Source organism: Artemia franciscana, chromosome 4 (assembly GCF_032884065.1).
Source record: "Artemia franciscana chromosome 4, ASM3288406v1, whole genome shotgun sequence".
Taxonomy (NCBI): Eukaryota; Metazoa; Arthropoda; class Branchiopoda; order Anostraca; family Artemiidae; genus Artemia; species Artemia franciscana.
Window position 1 is genome coordinate 55283201 of NC_088866.1, and position 23735 is coordinate 55306935.

General features: G+C 34.4%; 2 protein-coding genes and 1 long non-coding RNA gene across 4 annotated transcripts in view; 2 read left to right on the forward strand and 1 right to left on the reverse strand.

Annotated features, from left to right (window-relative positions):
* Positions 1-23735, forward strand: part of LOC136026623 (GTP-binding protein 1-like) — a 203890-nt gene that overhangs the window by 96781 nt on the left and 83374 nt on the right. The window lies entirely within an intron of this gene.
* LOC136026621 (integrator complex subunit 11-like) overlaps positions 1-23735 on the reverse strand; it is a 144163-nt gene that overhangs the window by 49204 nt on the left and 71224 nt on the right. The gene's annotated exons all lie outside the window — the stretch shown is intronic.
* LOC136026626 (uncharacterized) lies at positions 11526-22951 on the forward strand. The gene is made up of 3 exons (XR_010617355.1): positions 11526-11652; positions 13568-13730; positions 20975-22951. It is a non-coding gene; the product is annotated as an uncharacterized LOC136026626 (long non-coding RNA).

The following is a 23735-nucleotide window of genomic DNA, read 5'->3' on the forward strand; positions in this document are numbered from 1 at the left end:
TCAACCTTTCTTTCATTATAGCCCCAGAAAGCGGGATTGAACCACACTTTTCGTACAACCTACTGTTTGAAATACGGTCAGTCAGCCGGGTACCCAGAACAATCCGTAGGCAATTTCTCTGGAAAACATCTAGTAAATTTTCATCTGCTTTTCGGAATGTCCATGCTTCAGAGCCATATTTGACCACTGTCATCACTGTAGCTTCCAATATTCTAATCTTGGTTTGTATGCTTATCTTTCTATTCTTCCAAACTTTTTTTAACTGTGAAAAAACACCCTGAGCTTTAGCTATTCTACTTTTAACATCTTCACTGCTCCCACCATCTTTACTAATAATACTACCAAGGTAACTGAAGCTCCCAACCTGATCAATCTTTTCGTTACCTAAGGTCACCTGTTCATCTTCACTTATTCCTAACCTTAGTGACTTAGTCTTCTTAACATTAATTTTCAAGCCTATTTTAGCACCCTGAACTCGTAAAACCTCTAAAAATTCATTCATTTTGCTCACACTTTCATCTAATATGCTTAAATCATCAGCATAATCTAAGTCCAGGAGCGTTCTTCCTTCCCATTTGATTCCATGGTCTCCAATTGCCTTTCCTGTGCTCCTTAAGCCGAAGTCCATCAAAATGATCCATATAAAGGGGGATAGAACACAACCCTGCTTAACTCCTGATTTAATACAAAACCAGTTGCTAACCTCATTTCCTACCTTAACCGCAGCAGTATTATTCTCGTACATAGCGCAAATCACTTTAATGTATTTTTCTGGTATACCATATAACGATAAGACCTTTGTTAACGCTGTTCTATCAACAGAATCGAAAGCTTGCTCATAATCGATAAAACTAAGGACCAAAGGTGTTTGACAACGAAGGGACTTCTCAATTATTAACCTAAGAGTGAAAACATGGTCGAAACATCCTCTACCTTTTCTAAAACCGCATTGTTCTTCCCTTAAAACTTTATCTACAGCATGTCTCAGTCTAAAAAGTATCACATTACTCAGTAATTTGCTACCTACAGAGACCAGACTAATGCCTCGATAATTCCGACATTCACTCTTGTCACCTTTCTTATACAGTGGTTTAATTAAGGTTTTCCTAAAATCAGTGGGTACTTCCCCCTTTTCAAAAATCATGTTCATAATCTTCAGTAGCTTATTCCTAACCTCAGAGCCACCATATTTAAGGAACTCATTAATCATACTATCAGCACCTGGGGCCTTATTATTTTTTAATCCTTCTAGTACTGTCGCTAATTCTTCCTCACTAAACAAATCTTCCTTCACATCCAAGGTATCACAAACTTTTTCATTTTCATCTATATCTTTTCCTGCAACTGTATCTCGGTTTAGCACATTCTCAAAATGTTCCACCCATCTTTCTTTAACTTTTTCCTTATCACTAATTGTGGCCCCATTTCTATCTTTAACTGGGACTAGTCCGGATCGGCTACTCCCTTTAAATTTATTAACATGCCAGTATAATATTTTACTATTATGCCGTCTAGCCGCATCTTCCAGATCCTCAGCAATTTTATCCATCGCCTCCATTTCACATCTCCTTAGTTCATATTTTAATGCTTTCTCCACCTTATTTACATTCCTTTTGTTTTCATACGACCCATCGCTCAGATAATTCTTATACAAACCCCTTCTGCTCTCTATTAAACCTAAAGCTTTTTCACTAATATTCCTAGTTGCTGTCTTAGCACTCTTCCCTAGGACACCATCAGCAACTTCACAAATTGTTTTTCTAAAATTATTCCATCCATCTTCCACATTGTCAAATTTTAAACCCTCAAGTTTAGTACTCAACTGTTCCTGGAATTTTTTTCTCAAATTTTCATCCTGAAGTCTACCAACATCATAACTTTCCGGGAGGGAGTTACTCTTCCGAAATTTCAGCTTTAAATTAACCTTAGACACTACTAGATGGTGATCTTTACTTTTAACATCAATAACGGCACTCCTATACACCCTAGTATCTTGTATTGATCCTGCTAGTCTTCTGTTTACAATAACATAATCAATAAGGTTTGCTGTCTTACCATCACGTGAATACCATGTCAACTTATGGGCCATTTTGTGACCAAACACCGTATTGGTTATAACTAGGTTGTTATACCTACAAAATTGCAAAAGCCTATAGCCATTACTGTTTTCTTTTCCTACACCAAAATTACCTAGGCTAGGATAATTTGCTGGATCATTTCTTGGTCCACCTTCATACAGAACAATAAACCGAGCACGCTTGACAGGATCTGGAAAAACCCCATATTTAAATGAAAGATTAACAAGTTTTGTGAGAGGCACAACTATTGAAGGAAGAATAGATTTAACTAGCTTAGTAGGAATAGAATCTGGCCCAGATGAAGATGAGTCTTTCAAGCCATTAACAATTCTAGTAATTTCAATTTCTGTTACTGGCTCTAGAAACATAGACTTAACACAAGACGGCCCGAGGTAAGATCTAAAGTCCGACTTAGACCGAGCTAAAGTAGCTGTAGAAGCGATATTATTACCAATACTAGCGAAAAATGAAGTAAATGCTTCTTGGACATTAAGCTCACCCTCTACAGTCTCATCACCAACGACCAGACTCAGAGGTAAAGAGCTATATTGAGAACCAGGTTTAAGCACAGAATTTATTACCTTCCAAGTTTTACGAATATCCTTATTAGACGCAGCAAAATTATTTAGATAATAGAGAGATTTGGCTTTCCTACACAAGGAATTATATATATTCCGGTAAATCTTGAATTGACAAAGACAAATAGCACTCGTTGAAAGTGTAGCGCATTTATAATACCTCCAGAGATTATTTTTCCTTCTCCAGCTTTTGAGAAGTCCGGATGTCATCCATGGGTTTAGAGGAATAATCCTTTTAGACCTGCGATTAGAAGGTGGTACTTTACAAATGCTAAGAATAGTCTCTTTTATGGTTCCATAAAACGACTCAAATAAACAAGAAAAATCCTTGTCATTATCAAATAAGCTCCACGAATTTTTCGCTAATTTAGAACCAAGAAGGGATAACTCATTCTCACCAAACCTAATAGAATAGGAATCAAACACTTGAGCCCGGTTATTCCTTCCTCGATTAAAACTGAACCGAGAATATATGGGAAAATGATCGGAGATATCAGTAACTAACATTGAGTTTTCCTTCAAGCAAAGCGTAGAGAAGATATTGTCAATCAAAGAAGCTGTAACATTAGTTACTCGTGTGGGGATGCATGTAGTTGGTAGAGTTCCTGGGGCAAGCATGGTTGAAAGAAAATCAACTGAAGCCGAAGAATTTGAATCCATCAAATTTATATTAAAGTCACCAATTATGATTAACTGACACGGACGTTTCAATTTTATGTCAAGTATTTCCTCAAGATTCCGAAGAAACAACGAAACCGCGCCACTAGGAGAACGATAAATATTGCCTATGATTAGATCAATGCCATTAACTCTAATTTCTATAAATTGTGACTCAAAGATACCTTCAAAATTCCTTGATTAGTCATCCCGTAAGCAATAATGCAGCCATCTTGCAGCGGTTTATACGTTCCATTTTGTAGCCATGGATACCCAATAGCATTTCATTGCCAGAATCCAACAGTGTCTCGCACAAACTGTCCATCCGAAACTATTTGTATTAAATTATCTATTGACAAGGAAAGACCCTGAATGTTAAGCTGAAGTGCAATCAGAGAATAATTTCCTTTGGTAACCTCCTCTTCCCCCAATTCCGAAACATATTTACTATTACAAACAGGGTTTATATTAGTCAGGTTTTGATTAACCTGACCCACAGAATTATTCACAATACTAATTAGATCAAAAGGATTATTTTCAAGCTCGCAAAGGCATCTCTCACGACTTAAAATATTGACAAAAGCAGGTTTTACTTGGAGTCCATTTAAATCACCAGATGAACAAAAAAGAAATCTTTGCCTAAATCTATTACGAAAAATTACATAAAAAAACTAGTTTTTTTTAACTGAAAGTAAGGAGCGACATTAAAACTTAAAACGAACAGAAATTACTCCGTATATGAAATGGGTTGTCCCCTCCGCAATCCCTCGATCTTTACGCTAAAGCTTTTAATCGTTTTAAAAAACAAAATTGTGGCAAAGAGACAAACTTTAGCGTAAACAACCCATTTCATATACGGAGTAATTTCTGTTCGTTTTAAGTTTTAATGTCGCTCCTTACTTTCAGTTAAAAAAACTAGTTTTTTTTTATTTCATTTCTGAACGTTTTTGTATTAATGCATGTTTGATGTTGGTTCTCTACACATCAATTATTAAAATTAAATTTGCATATTAATTCCTTTTTTGGCTAAATGGCTTTCTCTTAGTTTTAATCAGACGATTTTGAGAGATAAAGGGTGGGGAAAGAGGCCTAGTTACCCTGAAATTTTTCGGTTACATGAAAAGACAACTATAAATTTCAATTTTTAACGAATGTTTTTATTAGTAAAAAAATATACGTAACTTAAGAATTAACTTACGTAACAAACTTTTATATTTTTAAATTTTTATTATGTATATGAGGGGGTTCGTACCCTCGTTAATACCACGCTCTTTACACTAAATCGTAAGTTTTATCCCAATTCTTTAAGAATTACCCCTGAATCAGAAAGGCCGTAGAATAAATAGTTGAAATTACTAAAAACACTATGGCATAAAGAGCGAGGTATTTATCTCCTCCTAAATACCTCGCTCTTTATGCTAAAGTATTTTTAGAATCCCTCATATGCGTAATAATCTAATTTCGTTTTAAGTTTCAATGCTACTGCTTACTTTCAATTGAAAAAACGTGTTCATGTTTATTTTTCATTGTTTTCCTATAGTAATGCTAGAGAATCCTGCAACCTTGTGCATTTCTCCAAGAAAAGATCGTCCCACATAGCCCCCTCCCCTCAAACTCACAACCCCATCTCCAAAACCAAAAAATCCCCCTGAAAAGGTCTGTATACTTCCCAATAACCATTATTATATGTAAACACTGGTCGAAGTTTGTAACTTGCAGCCCCTCCCTCAAGGACTGTGGGGGAGTAAGTCATTCCCAAAGACATAGTTATTATGGTTTTTGTCTATGCGGAAAAAAATGGCTATCTCAAAATTTTGATCGGTTGACTTTGGATAAGAAATGAGCGTGGGAGGGGGCCTAGGTGCCCTCCAATTTTTTTGGTCACTTAAACAGGGCACTAGAACCTTTCCTTTCCCTTAGAATGAGCCCTCTTGTGACATTCTAGGACCACTTGGTCGATACGATGACCCCTGGGAAAGAAAAAAACAAAACAAATAAACACGCACCCGTGATTTGTCTTCTGGCCAAAAATACGAAATTCCACATTTTTGTAGATAGGAGCTTAAAATTTTTTCTATAGGGTTCTCTGATACTCCGAATGCGATGGTGTGATTTTCGTTAAGATTCTCTGACTTTTAGGGATCATTTCCCCCTATTTTCCAAAATAAGGCAAATTTCAGGCTCGTAACTTTTGATAACAAAAATTAAATTTGATGAAACTTATATATTTAAAATCAGCATGAAAATCTAATCTTTTGATGTATATTTTAGCATCAAAATTCCGTTTTGTAGAGTTTCGTGTACTATTGAGCTGGGTCGCTCCTTACTACAGTTCGTTACCACGAACTGTTTGAAAAACCTGTCAAAGGATTATAAACACATAAATGATTAATAGCACAGAAGGTACTATCGGGATGAATCATGAGCATGGAAAAAAAATGAAACGAAATAAAAAGAAACTGTAAAAACAGAATGACTTAGGAAAGGATACGCATCAAGAAAATATTAACCAGTCACATGCTAATACATTCATGCGAATAATTTATTTTGCGTATACGAGTTTCACCAGGAACTTTGGCTAGAATTTGACCATGATCAGATCAAACACTTCTTGGGCCAAAGGTGCTACGAGCCGCGTTTAATATATCCCGACGCTTTTTGGCTAGGTTTTCTAAAACAAATACACCTGACTTTGCCAACTTACTTTTTGCTGCAAACACTTTACGAGCAGTATCTAAGCTTGAAAATTTTACTAGAACTGGGGCGATTTTCACATTTTCAGTTTGATTAGCACGCATGCGGGATCGATTAGCCTTTAAGAGGTCCATTTCTTTAAAATTTTGCAAGCCTATTATTTGTGTTATCACTCCATTAAGATTTTCTCTCAGTTCCACATTGGGGTTTGGTTTCACGCCGTAGAAAATTAGGCTATCAAGTAAGGCATCCTGCTCTAGTTGTTCAAACTTGTCTTCTAATTTAGAAATAAGTGACGCTAATGTCAACAAAAACTTTCAATGCCATTTTTTTACTACAACAATGAAAATAATTTACTTAATTTGTTTAATTTGTAAAATTAGTGTAGTAATAAGTGTCTGACCTCTTTTCCTAACAGAGAAAGGATTACAAAGCTTAAAAGACGGGAAAAGGACAAAAACACTCATTTCAACAATTTCGGCATTTTCATCAGTTTCTTCCGTTCCAACAATGAAAAAGAACAAATGCTATTTTTGCCAAAAGTTTGAAAATGCTATTTTGAGAGAAAACAGAAACCCAGCATCAAGCCAAGTATAAAAGCCTAAACTTTAGAATTCTATTTTTATTTTGTTCTTTACTATGTACATTTATTTGAATTTCCTTTACTCGATCTTTATTTATCCTTTAATCCTTTTTTATTCTTTACTATTGGCGTTTACTGCACTCGGTATTTATTTTATTCTATACTCTTGGTATTTATTGGTATTTACTTTACTCTGTATTCATTTTACTCTTAGTCTTTATATTTATTGTTATTTACTCTACTTAATATTCATTTTATTCTTTACTCTTGGTGTTTATTACTTTATCTGAAATTTATTTTAATCTTTACTCTTGTTTTGTTCTTTATTTGATTTATATTTAGCAAACAAAACTAGTTCTTTCAAATTGCAAAATTGGTACAATTGTAAGGACCTCTTTTTAAAATATCCTAAATTCTACAAGTTCATCCAGTCTTAACTGTTTTGTGACCCAGGAAAGAGCTAATAAACAAAATACAGAAACTTACAGATTAAATTCGTAGAAACTCAAAAGTAATTGAATTAAAAATTAAAATCAATTTTTTTCCTTTTAATATTTCTCCTTGTTAACACTTTACAGTCAGTAACACCTTACAGTCATTTACGAAAGGCCAACTAGGCTTTCCCTACTAGGGAGGCCTAATGACCCCTATTGGGAAAGCCTAAATAACCCTAACAACAAGTTCATCCAGTCTTTACTGTTTTGTGACCCAGGAAAGAGCTTATAAACAAAATACAGAAACTTACAGATTATATTCGTAGAAACTCAAAAGTAATTGTATTAAAAATTAAAATCAATTTTTTTTTCTTTTAATATTTCTCCTTGTTAACGCTTTACAGTCAGAAACACCTTACAGCCATTTACGAAAGGCCAATTAGGCTTTCCCTACTAGGGAGGCCTAATGACTCCTATTGGGAAAGCCTAAATAACCCTAACAGCTCCAATTTCGAAAGCCTAAATAACCCCTTTTAACCCTAATAGGAAAGCTTAAGTAACCCTTTTAGGAAAGCGCAAAAATTACTTTCTTTTTAGTTTCTCATTTTCTCTCTAATCGGAAAAAATTGCACAATGTGGCACTAAATAAGAAATTTGTAATTTTACATATTTTTTAACTAATTTCATAAATTAGGTCAATTGTCCTCATTGCTAACATTAGCATAAATAGATGTATTACGAAAAGAAGCTATTTTACTCATTTTGAAAGAATTGTGTTTACAAATTAAGATATAAAAACAAATCTAAAAGATTCAAAACCAGATTTCCTCCCGCACTCAAAGGACCACTAGAATCATCATACCATTGGACTGAAAAATAGATAAAAATTAATAAAAGAAAATTTCTGTAAATATTGCATAATAGACTTTCAAGATATGAAAAAAGAACATGGGCTCGTTTGCATTATTAAGTGTTAATCAAAGAAGGCCCTGTGTTTCAATCGATCTACAGGTTTATAAGGTTTTATCGATATATTTTTCACCATCAATATTATCCCAGTATCGGCATTGAATTAAAATATGTTTCAAAAGATTGGATCTACGTTTGTATTTAAAGAAAATTTACCAAAGGCTAACGATTGGACAGATCCTTGGTTAAGCAATTTCGTTAGTGATAATAAGAAGTGAGGGGGAAAACTTGTAGGATTCTTCAGTATTTCTTCCTTGAGCAACAACATAATTTTACAGTCAGCAGAATCATCAGCGTTTGGCTCGACTACACCACAGTCAGTGCTATTAAAACAGATTGTCACTTAAAAAGAACGAAAAAACAACAACAAACAAACAAACAAAAAAAAAAATCACCATAAACAAAAAAGGAACACAATTACCAGTTACTTATCCAACTTTAATATCTGAAATCTGGATTTCTTAACCCTTTTGTACAGGCTTTTTTCCTCAAGAAATAGTACCTCTATGTAGAGATAACCCAGAAAAATTTCCTACTCATCCAATCTATATGGGAGTCCATACAATCGTCAAACAATATTTGCCGTTTATCACTAAATTTCTGACTCAGCAGGATCATCTCTTGACATTACCTTCTCATAATTAAAAATCAAAATACAAAAATCAATTTTTTTTTAATGAAAATAAAGAGCAATATTGTAACTTAAGAAAAGAAATATTCTAGTGTTTTCAAGAGATACTACCTTTTAGTCACAATAAAGGTACAAGGTAAAGAACGCAGCATTGGACTTTGCAGTCCCTACCGGTGGAGCTGATTTCCGTTTCATGATCTTTCAGCCAAGAAGAATAACGGGGGGTTCGGGCTAGCCATCCAGTGCTTTCCTATATCCCTGCTGTTTACCATCCCCAGATTTCTCCAGGTACCCATTTAAAGCTGGGTCAACACTGGTTGAGCTTACAGTCATGCCACTGATCCCCGTTCGAAACCAAATAACGAAAAACACCAAAATTAGAATCTCTTCTTCACATTCATAAGAGTCTTCAAAGACAAAGTTTCAAGTCCTGTCAAACACTCGGCTAGGACGACTCAAAAGTAATATTGCTCTTGTGCTATGGAATTCATTGAGGGAAGATTGATGGGGTGAGGAGGCTTGTCATTATTCATTCGAATAAGCATGTTCTTGATTTAATTATTTTATCTCTTTTACTTGTTTTAGACAACTCCCAATATCTTTCCATCTCCCACTACATACAATGAACTTTAACATAGTTATAACAATGCTTTGAAAAGAGGGATACATTCGATGTATTTACTAATAAATTAAACAATATTTTCCTGTATTTAACGGTAGATTTGACCCCATTCAACACGGTTCTTTTCAGTTAAGTTCACTTTTTATTACAATGGTAATGAGGTGCAACCCTCCCCCCCCAAAGGAAACTCCCTCTTAATAGCTAATGCTCATTGATAAAATTCTGTTTAGACTATAGTAAGAAGTAAGTAAGACTATAAAGAAATAACGTGAAAACCTGTTCGGAAGAGGAGCCGGACGTGAATCCCCATATATCTATATGACAGATGATGTGACAAAAGGATTTTTGACATTCGCAATTCTCTAAGAATTAAACAAAAATAACTTAGAGTAATCAATAAGCTTTATGAGTTCAGAAAAACGTTTTCTGTAAAGAGTGAGGTATTGAGCATGAGGCAAACCCCGTGTTACATAAAAATTTCTGTTCGTATTAAGTTTTAATTTTGCTTCTTGCTTTCAGTTAAAAAAAATGCTTTTTATTTAATCGCCTATAGAACTCAAGGTTCTGGTGTTGCTGAATGATCTAGCAATGTAAAGCTGGTTCTGATGTCATGGTTACTAGAGCTGGCTCAATCTTGCCTTGGCATTTAGACGATTATTTGTTGAGAATTTGTAATACCCTTAAACCTTGACCCGGGAAATTTAAGTTATATTTTGACTACCAAACCGAAAATTACTTGCGATTGTATCAATGTGGGGCTTTAATTCAAGCTCGGTGCAAACATATTTTCATCTTCCCAGAAAGATAAGCCGAATGGGTAATTCAATCTTTTTGATAAGAGGTTTTGGACTCGCTTACGTAGAAGGGGGGGGGGTGGCCCTGGGCCCCCAATGAATTCCCGAATTCATCGAGCTTATTATTAAAATAAACGAACGATTTTCTTTTTTATAATGACCCTCTAAAAATTTCTTGGGAACATGCCTGGTTGACAACTAAAAGGTTTAATCTAATTGAAGCCGCTTCTTTTTTCTTGGTAAACCAACCAGAGATGGCAGCAACCCATCAAGTTACCAAACTAGAGTGGATCATGTTTATGTATGCCTAGGGTTCATTCTTGTATTGACTGTAATCGTGTTGTGAGAGCAACACTTTTTTTTTAGCGCTCCGATTTCAGCTTATTCCTAGAAAGCAGTAAGGGTCTAACCTCTGTGTTTTTAAGGATTTGTGAACCTTAAGCCGGACTGATGAATATAACTCTGTATTTAGGAAAGCTTCATAGAACTGATGCTTGGGGGCAAAAATCTATTGTTTCTACCCATTTTTGTTCGTGATTTCAGCTGAGTTTATCATTCGGTTTTTTGAACTTGGGATTGCGATAAAGAAACGGTATCGGACTTGCCTCTTAAATTTTGAAAGTTTTCTAATTGCTAAAAAAATTAGAGTTTATCCTTTACTCATTTCTAAGTGAAGTTAAAAATCCCTTATCGTAAAAAATTGCCGTTAATTTAATAGTAATACAAAAATAAAGTTTTGGTTCAGTTTGACGGTAACGTCGGGGCCTTTCAACTGCAGGGCCTGTTTGGGCCCATTGACCCTTTATCCGTCCCTGATTGGTCGTGCTATTTGCCATATTTTCCCTATAATCGACCGATTTTAACAGCTTTTTGAAAGTTTTGCCTCCCCTCCTCTTAAAAGGGATCCATGCGAGCGACCTAGTTTTCATTTAAAATATACTTCCATTAGATTGAGCTTGTTTATTAAGCCGAATTGACTTATTCATCAAAAATTAAGGACAAAACAAGATAAGAATTTGATCCTTTTACAAGTCTGTAAAAAGATCTCGATTTTGTATTCTGCAAACGATAGAAAATATATTGGTCGGAAGTGCTCTGACCTACAGGGAAATAACCGGGAAGTGCAGGAAAATCATAAAAAAGTAATCATTATATTTGGCAAAGAGAAAAAGAAACCTTACTTTTGTGATTTCTAAAAGGATATTATTGGCTAAGGCTTTCGTGGTGAGAAGATCTTTTTTTACCATCTATTTTTTTGTTCAAGAGAAACAACCGTAAGCAAAGAATGTGCTTGAATTGTGCTTTTTCTCTTTTATGATTTTTTTTTCGGAGAAACAGTCATAAGGAATTTAATTTTCATTATTTTTCCGAATAAGCTATGAAATGCAATTTTCTATCAAATTAAAGTGACGAGTTAAATTAGAAATTTAAATGAAAGTAAATTACCGAAAATGCATAAATGTTTATTGCTTCCTGATCTCTGCTCTTATAACCAGTTAGAGTTTGGAAATCCTTTGGACTGTCTTTTTTAAAATTGTTGAAACGAATTTTTTTTTAAGGCAAATACAAGTGAACTAGCGGTTTAATCTATGAAGCATTTGAAGAAAAAAAGGTAATTTTAATATCTTATTTCTCTTTGGTCAGAACAGTTTTGAGAGTAAAATACAAAGCAAAACACACTTGTTCACTAAATTATTCACAGTACAAAATAATAATACAACTTTTTGGGCCCGTTTGAAATATGTATAAAATGAATTTGAAGGCGAGGGGGATAACCAGCCCTAGTATCCTCCTTTAATGTTAAAGTTTCATTGGTTCTCAGAAAAAAGCATTTTAGAATGCAACAATTAGAACCAGATGGTTATAATAGATACGGGAGGAGGGGGAGGGGTTGGGTAAATTATAAATCGTCAGGTCCCTCCCACTCTCACATGTAGATAAACAATGAATGTTGTTTCTGTTCGCATCCTTTTTTGGATATTGTATGTTTATAATAATTATATTAATTCTATTTGGCATAGTGTCTTGTAATCTGTTGTAAATGGTTTCCTTCTTTTAAGTCTATTCTTTTCAAATGCATTATTAATAGGCAAAATTAATCTTTCCGTTTCATCTGTTTGTTTTGTTTTTAGCAAAAACCAATTTACACAGTAGCCTTTTGAGGGGCGACAACATTGCACTTTTTCTTCTTTTTTCTCCCCCTTTTTCTTCTTTTAAGTCCATCCGCTAGGGTGGGTCGTCATCATCTTTAAGGGGTTGAGGGGTTTAAATGGTGCGAATCGATGGAAAAATAATTTTTGATGGATTGAAATGTAGAAATCAAATGAATGCCCAATCCTTGCTGTTTCCAAATTCTATCTGAACATCTTTTAGCTTTATTGGAGCTCCTAAAATGTATATCCAAGTACAGAATATGAAATTGTGGCCTTAATACAAAATGGTCATTGATGGTTGGCGAAGACCTTGTGGAGTTTACTGAAAATAGGAATTTTTCAAAATGTAACCATATACGTTCAAATTCCTAAAGCTCTCTACTTATTGTAAATTGTAGACTTTCTATTAGGGCACTGTTATTTTTTAATGTATTTTTAGAATTGTTCTCTTATTTTAGTTAAGATTGATGTTATTTTTCTCTAAATCTTGGAGATTTCGCCATTTATAAGGATTTTTTATTTATTTTATTTTTTATTGTAGCATGCCCTGATTTGTTGCTTCTTTTTTATTTTCTTCATTTTTACTCTGTCTTTTTCTGGGCTCTGCCAAGTTTTTTTGTGATGGGCTATAAATAAAATGATGATGATGTTGATGCAACCTGTTTTTGCTGGGGGCACACCAAAATCTCTCTATCAGTTAAAATATTAGGTGGGCCTGCGGTATTTGTTTAATCAATTCACCAGCATCCTTAAAAAGAGGTTTTTGGATCTCAGTTTGATATTGTACTGGATAATGGTAAAGACTTCTCATGTGTCTTTAGAGAGTCCGTGTCCAATCCGAAAGATATTTTCATTAATGTTGCTTCGTAATTGCGACCTTTGGCTCACAGTTGATGCCAAACTTCATTCGGCTTTGCCGTTGAAGGCCTTGTGTATTTCTGTCAATATGATACTTCGAAAAAAGTTGTCAGTTCGTTTCACGAATTTGAATGAAGGTTTTGATTTAAATAATTAATTTAAGTGACTAATTTAGTTAGTTTAATTTGAATGTTTGATCAACGACGTAAATTGGTGGAATTTAAAATTTGTCTTCTCGGGCACCTTGTCATAGGAAGCAGGGATAAAAATAAGGCTGGCAACGGCATTTGATGTGGTTTTTGTTTCTATCCATTTACCCTTATCTGTTAACTCAATTTGCAATATCTTTTCAGGTATGCATACCCTTGATTTTTTTTATGAAATTATTGAAATAAAAATTAATTTTGGATCAGTAAATAATACTTTCTTATTAAAGTCATCGCTAGTTCTTTTTTACTAATATTTGATATTAGGATTAAATTTATTTCATCCGATGATTGACTGTTTTTATTTTAGCTGCTTTTTCCTCTGCAATTTACGGGTTTTATGAACAAAGTTGATGTAGATGCACCTGTTGATGGTGGTGGACCGACTGGACAAGCGGGTGCAGTTCGTGTGGCAGTTTCTCTTGCACTGCGCTCATTTGTGGGCAAAGACATGCTTGAACAAATGAGAATAGGTAAGATCCATGCTTGAATACCTGCATACGTACAAGGAGTTATAAATTTTACAAGAAAAATAGGTATTAATCAAATTTTATCAAATGTGTTGTCGCGCAATAAGGTACTTACGTTTTACAGAGTTCACAGTCAACCTCTTGATCAGAGTAAAACCCTTTTCTTTGTTTGCATTCGGAGATAATTAGCGCAGTCTCAGTGAGATAAACTGCTTTGCAGGTATATTTTAATTAAATACTTAATACACAGAGTTGGTTAGGTTACATATTTAATATATTTCGTTCTGTTCGGTCCGCTTTCCACAATTCTCTGTTGTAGTTTCCATAATTTTGTTGCTAAAGTATTCTATTTTCATCATATTTTAGTATACATCATTATGATTAACCTAACTTCACCCTTTTGTTGTTGCCGCTATGACACGTAAGTAGACGTATTAAATTATACAATAGAAAATTAGATGGTCGGCATTTACCATCCCCACCCCACGTAAAATCCCCCCCCCGGAAAATACCCATCCCACCGTTGAAAATAAGGTTTTCTAAATTTAAGATTTTTATTTGAAGTCTGTTTTTTATTTTCCTTAGGGAGAGGAATTTTGCTTCTTCTGTATTATACACCTTTCACTCAAGTTTACGCTGTGTAAAACTCGAGAACAAATTGGTTTCTTCGTTAGTTTCTTTCAGCTTAATATGAGGCAAGACAAAGGCAAGTGACAGAATTGATGGGAAATATATAATTTGGGCTATATAATATATAACAGATAGTATTTGTTAATGGGAAACATAAGGAACAAGTTTTTAAAGGAAAGTAAAGAGTCTCTTTAAACCAAAAATGAGCAGAAATAAATTCAAATGATATTCAAAGCGAAAACTATGGGGTTTAATAGAAAAAAAAGATAATTTTTTTCCTGAAATAGACTATATCAATAAGAAAAACAGAAATTAATTTAATAAAAAAGTTTTTCCACAAAACAAGTTTGTCAAAAAATTGTAAAGAGCTCCAAAAGCCAAAAATGAGTAGAAATAAACTTGATTAATTTTCCAAGTAAAAAACTGCCACAAGTTACAATTAGTAAATGAATTCAACCCAAAACGACCATAAATTACAATAAATAACCGAGTCAATCTCAAAACGAGCCAAAATTAACATGAGTAGGGCTGACGGCCACCACACCTTCTCAAGACCAGATCATAATTTACACTTTACTGAAAACAAAATATATTTTAAATGCTTTCTCTTTTGTTACTTAAATAAATAAAGAATTATTAATACTATAAGATATAAATCATCAGAATATGTATATTAACTGACAGTACACGGTTATTTGTTTTTTTCTTTGTTTTTTATTCTTGTTTTTTGTTTTGTAAAAAAATTTTTGTATAAAATTTTTTTATAAAATTCTTATTTGTTTTTTATTATTTTCTTTTTTTTAAATTTGGTATCCACTACTGTCAAAAACTGACTAAGTATTTCCACTGGGTATTTTCTACTGTTTTTTTTTCCGCGGGGGAGGGGGAGGGTGTAAACGCCTAAAATCAGGAAACTATAGCCTACAAAATTCTAGATATTTGACAGGGAAAATAAATAATTGGAGTCAGAACTCCCTTTGGAAGCAACTTCCAATTCTTTTTTTTTCTAAAGAAAAGCTATTTTGTTTGGTGTTGATGTGTCTGGAGCACAAGCTTTTGTTTGTACTCCAAATTATATTGAAAAATTGTATTGTTCGCCAAATAAAAATAATTATGTAAAATCCATTGAGTATTTGTTAGTCAAGAATAGTTAAAGCAATGCTTATTTTGATCGTTAATTTATTTTTATTTAGATATATATATATATATATATATATATATATATATATATATATATATATATATATACTAGCTGTTGGGGTGGCGCTTCGCGCCACCCCAACACCTAGTTGGTGGGGGCGCTTCGCGCCCCCCCCAAGCCCCCCCGCGCGCGTAAGTCGTTACGCGCCATAATAGTTACGCGCCATTGTAGTTGTGTCCCTATGTCCCACCTGTGAATATAGATATATATATATATATGGTTTTAACTACGTAAAACTTGCGAATATACAACATTCTTTGCTGTCCCATTGTCTTTGCATATAAATAGATTGTCAGGTTATCCCCCTGTTTCCCCCGGTGTCCCCGTTGTAGTTGTGTCCCTGTGTCCCGGTCGTCATTTATATTCCCTGTGTCCCGGTCATCATTTGTATCCCGGTGTCCCGGTCTGTATATACATTCGTTTTTTAGTTTTGTTTTTCTCCTTTATTTTTTTCCTTTTTTTTTCTTTTTTAGCTTATTTAGATTTTTAGATTTTTTAGTTTTTTTTATTAGTTTTTAGTTTTTATTTCTTTTTAGTTTTTTTGTCCCGGTCGTCATTTATATCCCCCTGTTTCCCCCGGTGTCCCCGTTGTAGTTGTGTCCCTGTGTCCCGGTCGTTATTTATATTCCCTGTGTCCCGGTCGTCATTTGTATCCCGGTGTACCGGTCTGTATATACATTCGTTTTTTAGTTTTGTTTTTCTCCTTTATTTTTTTCCTTTTTTTTTTCTTTTTTAGTTTATTTAGATTTTTAGATTTTTTAGTTTTTTTATTAGTTTTTAGTTTTTTTTTTCTTTTTAGTTTTTTTGTAGTTTTTACCTTCTTTTTAGTTTTGTTAATTTTTTTTTTTACTTGTGTCCTGGTCGTCATTTATACTCCCTGTGTCCCGGTGCTTTGTTGATTGCTAATCGAACATTCCTTTTGTCCTGGTCGCTTTCTCTTTGAGTGTCGTCATTTATTTTTTTCTTTTTTAGTTCTTTTAGTTTTTACCTTTTTTAGTTTTTTTTTAGTTTTTAGTTTTTTTAGTTTTTTACCTTTTTTTAGTTTTTTTAGTTTTTTAGCTTTTTTATTTTTTTTATTAGTTTTTAGTTTTTTTGTAGTTTTTGCCTTTTTTTTTAGTTTTTTGTCCTGGTCGCTTTCTCTTTGAGTGTCGTCATTTATTAGTTTTTTCCTTTTTTTTTTTAGTTTTTTATTGGTTTTTACCTTTATTTTAGCTTATTTTTCAGTTTTTTCCTTTTTTTTATTTTTTTTTTATTTTTTATTTTTTTTAGTTTTTTACCTTTTTTTAGTTTTTTTAGTTTTTTTAGTTTTTTAGCTTTTTTACTTTTTTTATTAGTTTTTAGTTTTTTTTTGTAGTTTTTGCCTTTTTTTAGTTTTTTCAGTTTTTTTTTTAGTTTTTTATTGGTTTTTACCTTTATAGTTTTTTTAGTTTTTTAGCTTTTTTATTTTTTTTATTAGTTTTTAGTTTTTTTTGTAGTTTTTGCCTTTTTTTAGTTTTTTCAGTTTTGACGTCACCTAATCCAGTTTTTTCAGGTGACGTCACCTGACACATCCATCCACACATCCACAGACAGACAACTTATTTTTATATATATAGATATATATAATACAATTCTTCTTTTGGAATATAAATTTGGAATATAAACACTACTGTCATCTTTCTTTTGAATTAAATTAAATGAAAAAAAACTAGTTTTTTAACTGTAAGTAAGGAGCGACATTAAAACTTCAAACAAACAGAAATTACTCCGTATATGAAATGGGTTGTCCCCTCTTCAACTTCTCGCTCTTTACGCTAAAGTTTGACTCTTTGCCACAATTCCACTTTTTAAAACAATTAAAAGCTTTAGTGTAAAGAGCGAGGCGTTGAAGAGGGGACAACCCATTTTATATACGGAGTAATTTCTGTTCGTTTTAAGTTTGAATGTCGCTCCTTACTTACAGTTAAAAATAGTTTTTTTCCTTTAATTTCTGAACGTTTTTGAATTAATGCATGTTTGATTTTGTCTCTCCACTATAGGACTTGTCCAATTTTATTGAATTTTTTGTATTGAATCAGATTAACAGATTATTAAAATGAAATTTGCATATTAATTCCTTTTTTTGCTAAATGGCTTTCTCTTGATTTTGATCAATGATTTTGAGAAATAAGGGGTGGGGAAGGAGGCCTAGTTGTCCTCCAATTTTTCCGTTACATAAAAAGGCAACTATAACTTTTAATTTTTAACTAACATTTCTATTAGTAAAAAATATTAAGAACTTAAGAATTAAAAAAAACTTACTTAAGAATTAACTTACGTAACAAACTTTTATATTCTTATATTTTTATTATCTATATAAGGGGTTTTGTACCCTCGTTAATGCCTCGCTCTTTACACTAAATCGTAAGTTTTATCAGAAAGGCCGTAGAGTAAATAGTTGAAATTACTAAAAATACTTTAGCATAAAAAGCGAGGTATTTATCTCCTCCTGAATACCTCGCTATTTACGCTAGTATATTTAGAGTATATTTAGAAGTATATTTAGAGCCCCTCATATGCGTAATAATCTGTTTGTTTAAGCTTCAATGCTACTCCTTACTTTCTCCTTAATTGAAAAAAAATTTTCATGTTTATTTTTCATTGTTTTTTTTATAGTAGTTTTAAAAAATCCTGCGCCCTTTTCATTGAATTTCTCTTCCCCCATGACATATTTCTCCAAGGAAAGATTTACCCACATAGCCCTCTCCCCTCAGCACCACACTCAAAACCAAAAAAATCCCACTGAAAACGTCTCTACACTTCCCAATAACGATTATTATATGTAAACACTGGTCAAAGTTTGTAATTTGCAGCCCCTCCCCCAGGGACTCTGGGGGAGTAAGTCATTCCCAAAGACATAGTTCTTATGGTTTTCGACTATACGGAACAATATGGATATCTCAAAATTTTGATCCGTTGACTTTGGAGAAAAATGAGCGTGGGAGGGGGCCTAGGTGCCCTCCATTTTTTTTGGTCACTTAAAAAGGGCACTAGAACTTTTTATTTCCGTTAGAATGAGCCCTCTTGCTACATTCTAGGACCACTTGGTCGATACGATGACCCCTGAAAAAAAAAAAAAACAAAACAAAAAACAAACAAACAAATAAACACGCACCCGTGATTTGTCTTCTGGCAAAAAATACGAAATTCCACATTTTTGTAGATAGAAACTTGAAATTTATGCTATAGGGTTCTCTGAGACGCCGAACGCGATGGTGTGATTTTCGTTAAGATTCTATGACTTTTACGGGGTGTTTCCCCCTATTTTCCAAAATAAAGCAAATTTTCTCAGGCTCGTAACTTTTGATAAAAAAGACTAAAGATGATGAAACTTATATATTTAAAATCAGCATGAAAATCTGATTCTTTTGATGTATATTTTAGCATGAAAATTCCGTTTTTTAGAGTTTCGTTTACTATTGACCCCGGTCGCTCCTTACTACAGTTCGTTACCACGAACTGTTTGAATGTAAGTGTTTTAATAAAATAAAAGTAGAAAAATAAATCTTAATATAGCGACAATTAGTTTCTGGTTAATTTCTGGGGTCTTTTAAGAACCCCCCTCCCCCTATCAAAATGGGTATTCCTCTTTGCCATGAAAACGATTATTGAAGTTTTCGAGTCAATAAGAAGGTACCAACCCAAGATCAAACATGCTCTTTCTGCTGTCTTTCTACTGTGTCACAAAAAAACTCTTTTCCTACTGTCAGGAACTGTCGGATGTTTTATCCCCTGAGGTATATTGTTAGGATGTTCCACTATTCTGGATAAAATGGGTATGTCAAATTCATGATCAAATGTCCTGGATAATTGAGTGGGCCGGGTAGCAAAAAAGGTGCAAGAGGGGGGCTAATTGCCCTCCAAACAGTTTTAAGTTCTTTGAACGTTTACATTCAAATTTAATGACCCCCCCTCGAATGTTTTTACGACCACCACATTTATACGAATGACCGGGTAATAAAAATAAGAAATAAATAATGTATAGAAGGGAGATAGATCTGTACTATAGGCAGTCCTAGACCGTTGCTTTTGTTCTCTTTTAGTACCAGACCTCTAAAAACTGAGGGCCCAATATGCTACTATTACATTTTAACTAGTCTCTTCTCTCTAGAATTGTGTCAGTTAAATTTTTTATTTATGGAATGAATAGAAGGGTTGTCAGAGATAATCTCATCGGGATAATTTCCCAAATGAAGCAACGCAAAGACCAGGCTAACTTATAAGAGTGGAACTGGTACTAGTGTCGCCAAAAAAAAACAAAAAAACTATGAACTTAACAACCTATCAGCGTCATCTAGCTTTTGGCGACAATTGATATTTTTCATAGTAATGATAGGCATAATTAATTCAATTGGTGCAGTTGGTAAAATTAGGGTAATAATCAATATCTAATTTCAGTTCCTGACCAAAAAACGATTGCAAAGCTTGAAAAAATGCCAAGTGTCTTCAAACACTAGATGGTCTTTTTCTCGACATTAGTATCAACTTTGGACCAACATAAAAAGCTGTTCTTACAGTACTTAATTAGGGTGTCTCCTCTTATAAATAAGGTGACAGTGCCGTATTTCTGCTTGTTCTTTGTTTTGAAGCAGATTTTCATTGACTGCTAAAACATCGTGGGCAATATGTTTCTTAGAACTTCTTGGGCAATACGTTTGTCTTGGAGGAAATATGTTTGTCAGAACATTTGATGAAATTTACAATAAACATTCAATATTGCCTATGTCATTAGGTCAGTAATTTGAAAGTGTTAAAAGGAGACTTGATTTCAATCTATTCATAGTCTCATATACAGGACCTACACTGATCTGCTCTTTTGTATCTTCAAAGTCTTGTGCTTTGTTAGGTTACTCAGGTTACTTAAGTTACTTTGTAGGTTACGTTTACGTTACGTTTCGCTGTTTAATGTAAGGATTGTTTTGTCTCTTAAAATGAGATGTTCGTTCCGAGCTAATAAGATGGAGGTTAGTATTGCAAAATTGGGAGGCTTTTTCCAAAAAAAAAAATGTATTTGAAAACTAATAGTATGAATCTCAAGTTTTGAAGCACCTTGGCCTGAATCTGTACTAGGCCATTGGTTAGTATGGTGTTGCTTAGTATTGAAATCACAGAGTATCGTCTATATTCTGCCTATCAAGGAAGATAGCCATGGCGCATTCCTATTGCAAAGGCAGTAACCTTAGTAATCTGTGCGTCATTCTCACGCACAAAACCACTGGAATAATAAATTATACCTATCAGATAAGTTTTTATGATATCCTTGAGGGGGAGGGGGCTCGTACCGGGTATGTACAGACAGTGTTTGATTTTGTGCAGTATTTAAGCTTGTGATCGTTTATTGCAGTATAACCTTTGTTCATGTGTTTGCCCTCTTCTACCTGAAATCTTGTTTTTATAGCTTAATCTTATTCTTACATCTGGTTTGTTAACAATTGATCCAAGGCTCAGAGAACGAAAGAAGCCAGGCCAGGAGGGAGCCAGGCGCAAGTTTACCTGGAAGAAACGATAAGTGTCTTTTTGTTTTATAGGATTTTGAACATAATTGAAATACCGTTATAATATACTTAGCAGCATTTCACTGAGACTTAGAGATGAGTAGCCGCATTTCAGTTGAATTGACAAACAAAAGTCTGTCTAATCACGGCTTGCCGAAAACTCGGCTTGTGGCGAAACGTTTGTTAGCTGTTTAACCTGGCTTTTATTTCTCTTTTTCTTTTTCGTTGATAAAGACTTCCGAATGTTAAGCCTGAATATCTGGACTTGTATTAGTACGTGTATAAAAGAAATTTTCAACGCTTACTGTCTTAACTAAATTTTCCACTAATGTTATATTTTAATTTCAATTTAATGCGGGGTAATGAAACAAGTGGTATGTGACGTTCTTTGAGACTGAGATCAATAGCACTCCTTTTTAGAGCCATTATGTGACGTCGATTGGTCTAATCCTTTTTTTTCTGGTCTAATCCTTTATCATATCCGATTCAACAAATTATTTGAAAATATTTTTCTAGACAACACTGCTTTTCCATTTACAGTTAAAACGAAGCAAAACTATAGAAAAACGGGTATAATATTTCAGGAAGACAGTTGGTAAACGACAAAAAACCCTCCTTTTTATCACTAATAATAAAATTCCAAATACTTCAGCCTTATGCCCGGAAGCCTTTATAAAAAAACAAGAGCTAAGAGCTCATATGGCACTTGTGACGAGGTCGGAAGAGCCGAGAGCTCATATGGTACGAGGTCGGAAGAGCCAAGAGCTCATTTGGACGAGGTCGGAAGAGCCAAGAGCCAAGAGCTCATTTGGCACTTGTGAGAAGGTCAGAACCTAAAGTTAAACTTTATAGCACAAGATCCTTCTAAATATCAAATTTCATTAAGATCTGGTCACCCTTTCGTAAGTTACAAATACCTCAATTTTCAAAATTACCTCCCCCCTCCCAATTCCACCAAAGAGAGCAGATCCGATCCAGTTATGTCAGTCACGTATCTTAGACAGGTTTCTATTCTTCCCATCCAGTTTCATCCTGATCTCACCGCTTTAAGTATTTTCTAAGATTTCCGGTCCCCCCAACTGCCCCCCCCCCAATTACATTTGATCCGGTTGAGATTTAAAATAAGATATCAGAGTTACGAGGTCCTTCTAAATATGAAGTTTCATGAAGATCCGATCACTCCTTCGTAAGTTAAAAATACGTTATTTTTCTTATTTTTCAGAATTACCCCCCCCCCCCGCAATTGAGCGGATCCGTTCCAATTATGTAAATTACGTATGCAAGACTTTTGCTTATTTTTCCAACCAAGTTTCATCCCAATCCTTCCAATCTAAGGGTTTCCCATCATTTTAGGTCTCCCCACCCCAAACTTCCCCCAATGTCACCAGATCCGATCAGGATTTAAAATAAGAGCTTTGAGCCACGATATCCTTCTAAAAATCAAATTTCATGGAGATACAATCACCCATTCTTAAGTTAAAAATACCTCATTTTCTCTAATTTTTCAGAATTAACCCCCCCCCCCCAACTACCCAAAAGAGAGCGGATCCGTTCCGTTTATGTCAATCATCTATCTAGGACTTGTGTTTATTTTTCCCACCATGTTTCATCCCGATCCCTCCACTCTAAGTGTTTTCCAAGTTTTAGGTTTCCCCCTCCCAACTTCCCGCCCCCATCACCAGATCCGGTCGGGATTTAAAATAAGAGCTCTAAGACACGATATCCTTCTAAACATCAAATTTCATTGAGATCCGATCACCCGTTCGTAAGTTGAAAATACCTCATTTTTCTAATTTTTAAGACTTACTCCCCCCCCCTCCCAACTACCCCAAAGAGAGCAAATAAGTTCCGATTATGTCAATCATGTATCTGGGACTTGCGCTTATTTTTCCCATCAAATTTCATCCCGATCCCTCCACTCTAAGTGTTTTCCAAGATTTTAGGTTTCCCCCCTCCAACTCCCCCCAATGTCATCAGACCCAGTCGGTATTTAAAATAAGAGCTCTGAGACGCAATATCATTCCAAACATCAAATTTCATTAAGATCCAATCACCCGCTCATAAGTTAAAAATACTTCATTTTTTCTATTTTTCCGAATTAACCGGCCCCTTCTCCCCCCCCCAGATGGTCAAATCGGGAAAACGACTATTTCTAATTTAATCTGGTCCGGTCCCTGATACGCTTGCCAAATTTCATCGTCCTAGCTTACCTGGAAGTGCCTAAAGTAGCAAAACCGGGACTTTAGGTTTTCCCCCTCCAACTCCCCCCAATGTCATCAGATCCGGTCGGGATTAAAAATAAGAGCTCTAAGACACAATATCATTCCAAATATCAAATTTCATTAAGATCCAAATGCCCGCTGATAAGTTAAAAATACTTCATTTTTTCTATTTTTTGCGAATTAACCGGGCCCCCACTCCCCCCCAGATGGTCAAATCAGGAAAACGACTATTTCTAATTTAATCTGGTCCGGTCCCTGATACGCTTGCCAAATTTCATCGTCCTAGCTTACCTGGAAGTGCCTAAAGTAGCAAAACCGGGACCGACAGACCGACAGACAGACCGACAGACCGACAGACAGACCGACAGAATTGGCGACTGCTATATGTCACTTGGTTAATACCAAGTGCCATAAAAAGTCAGCTGAACAAAGCATATAAAGA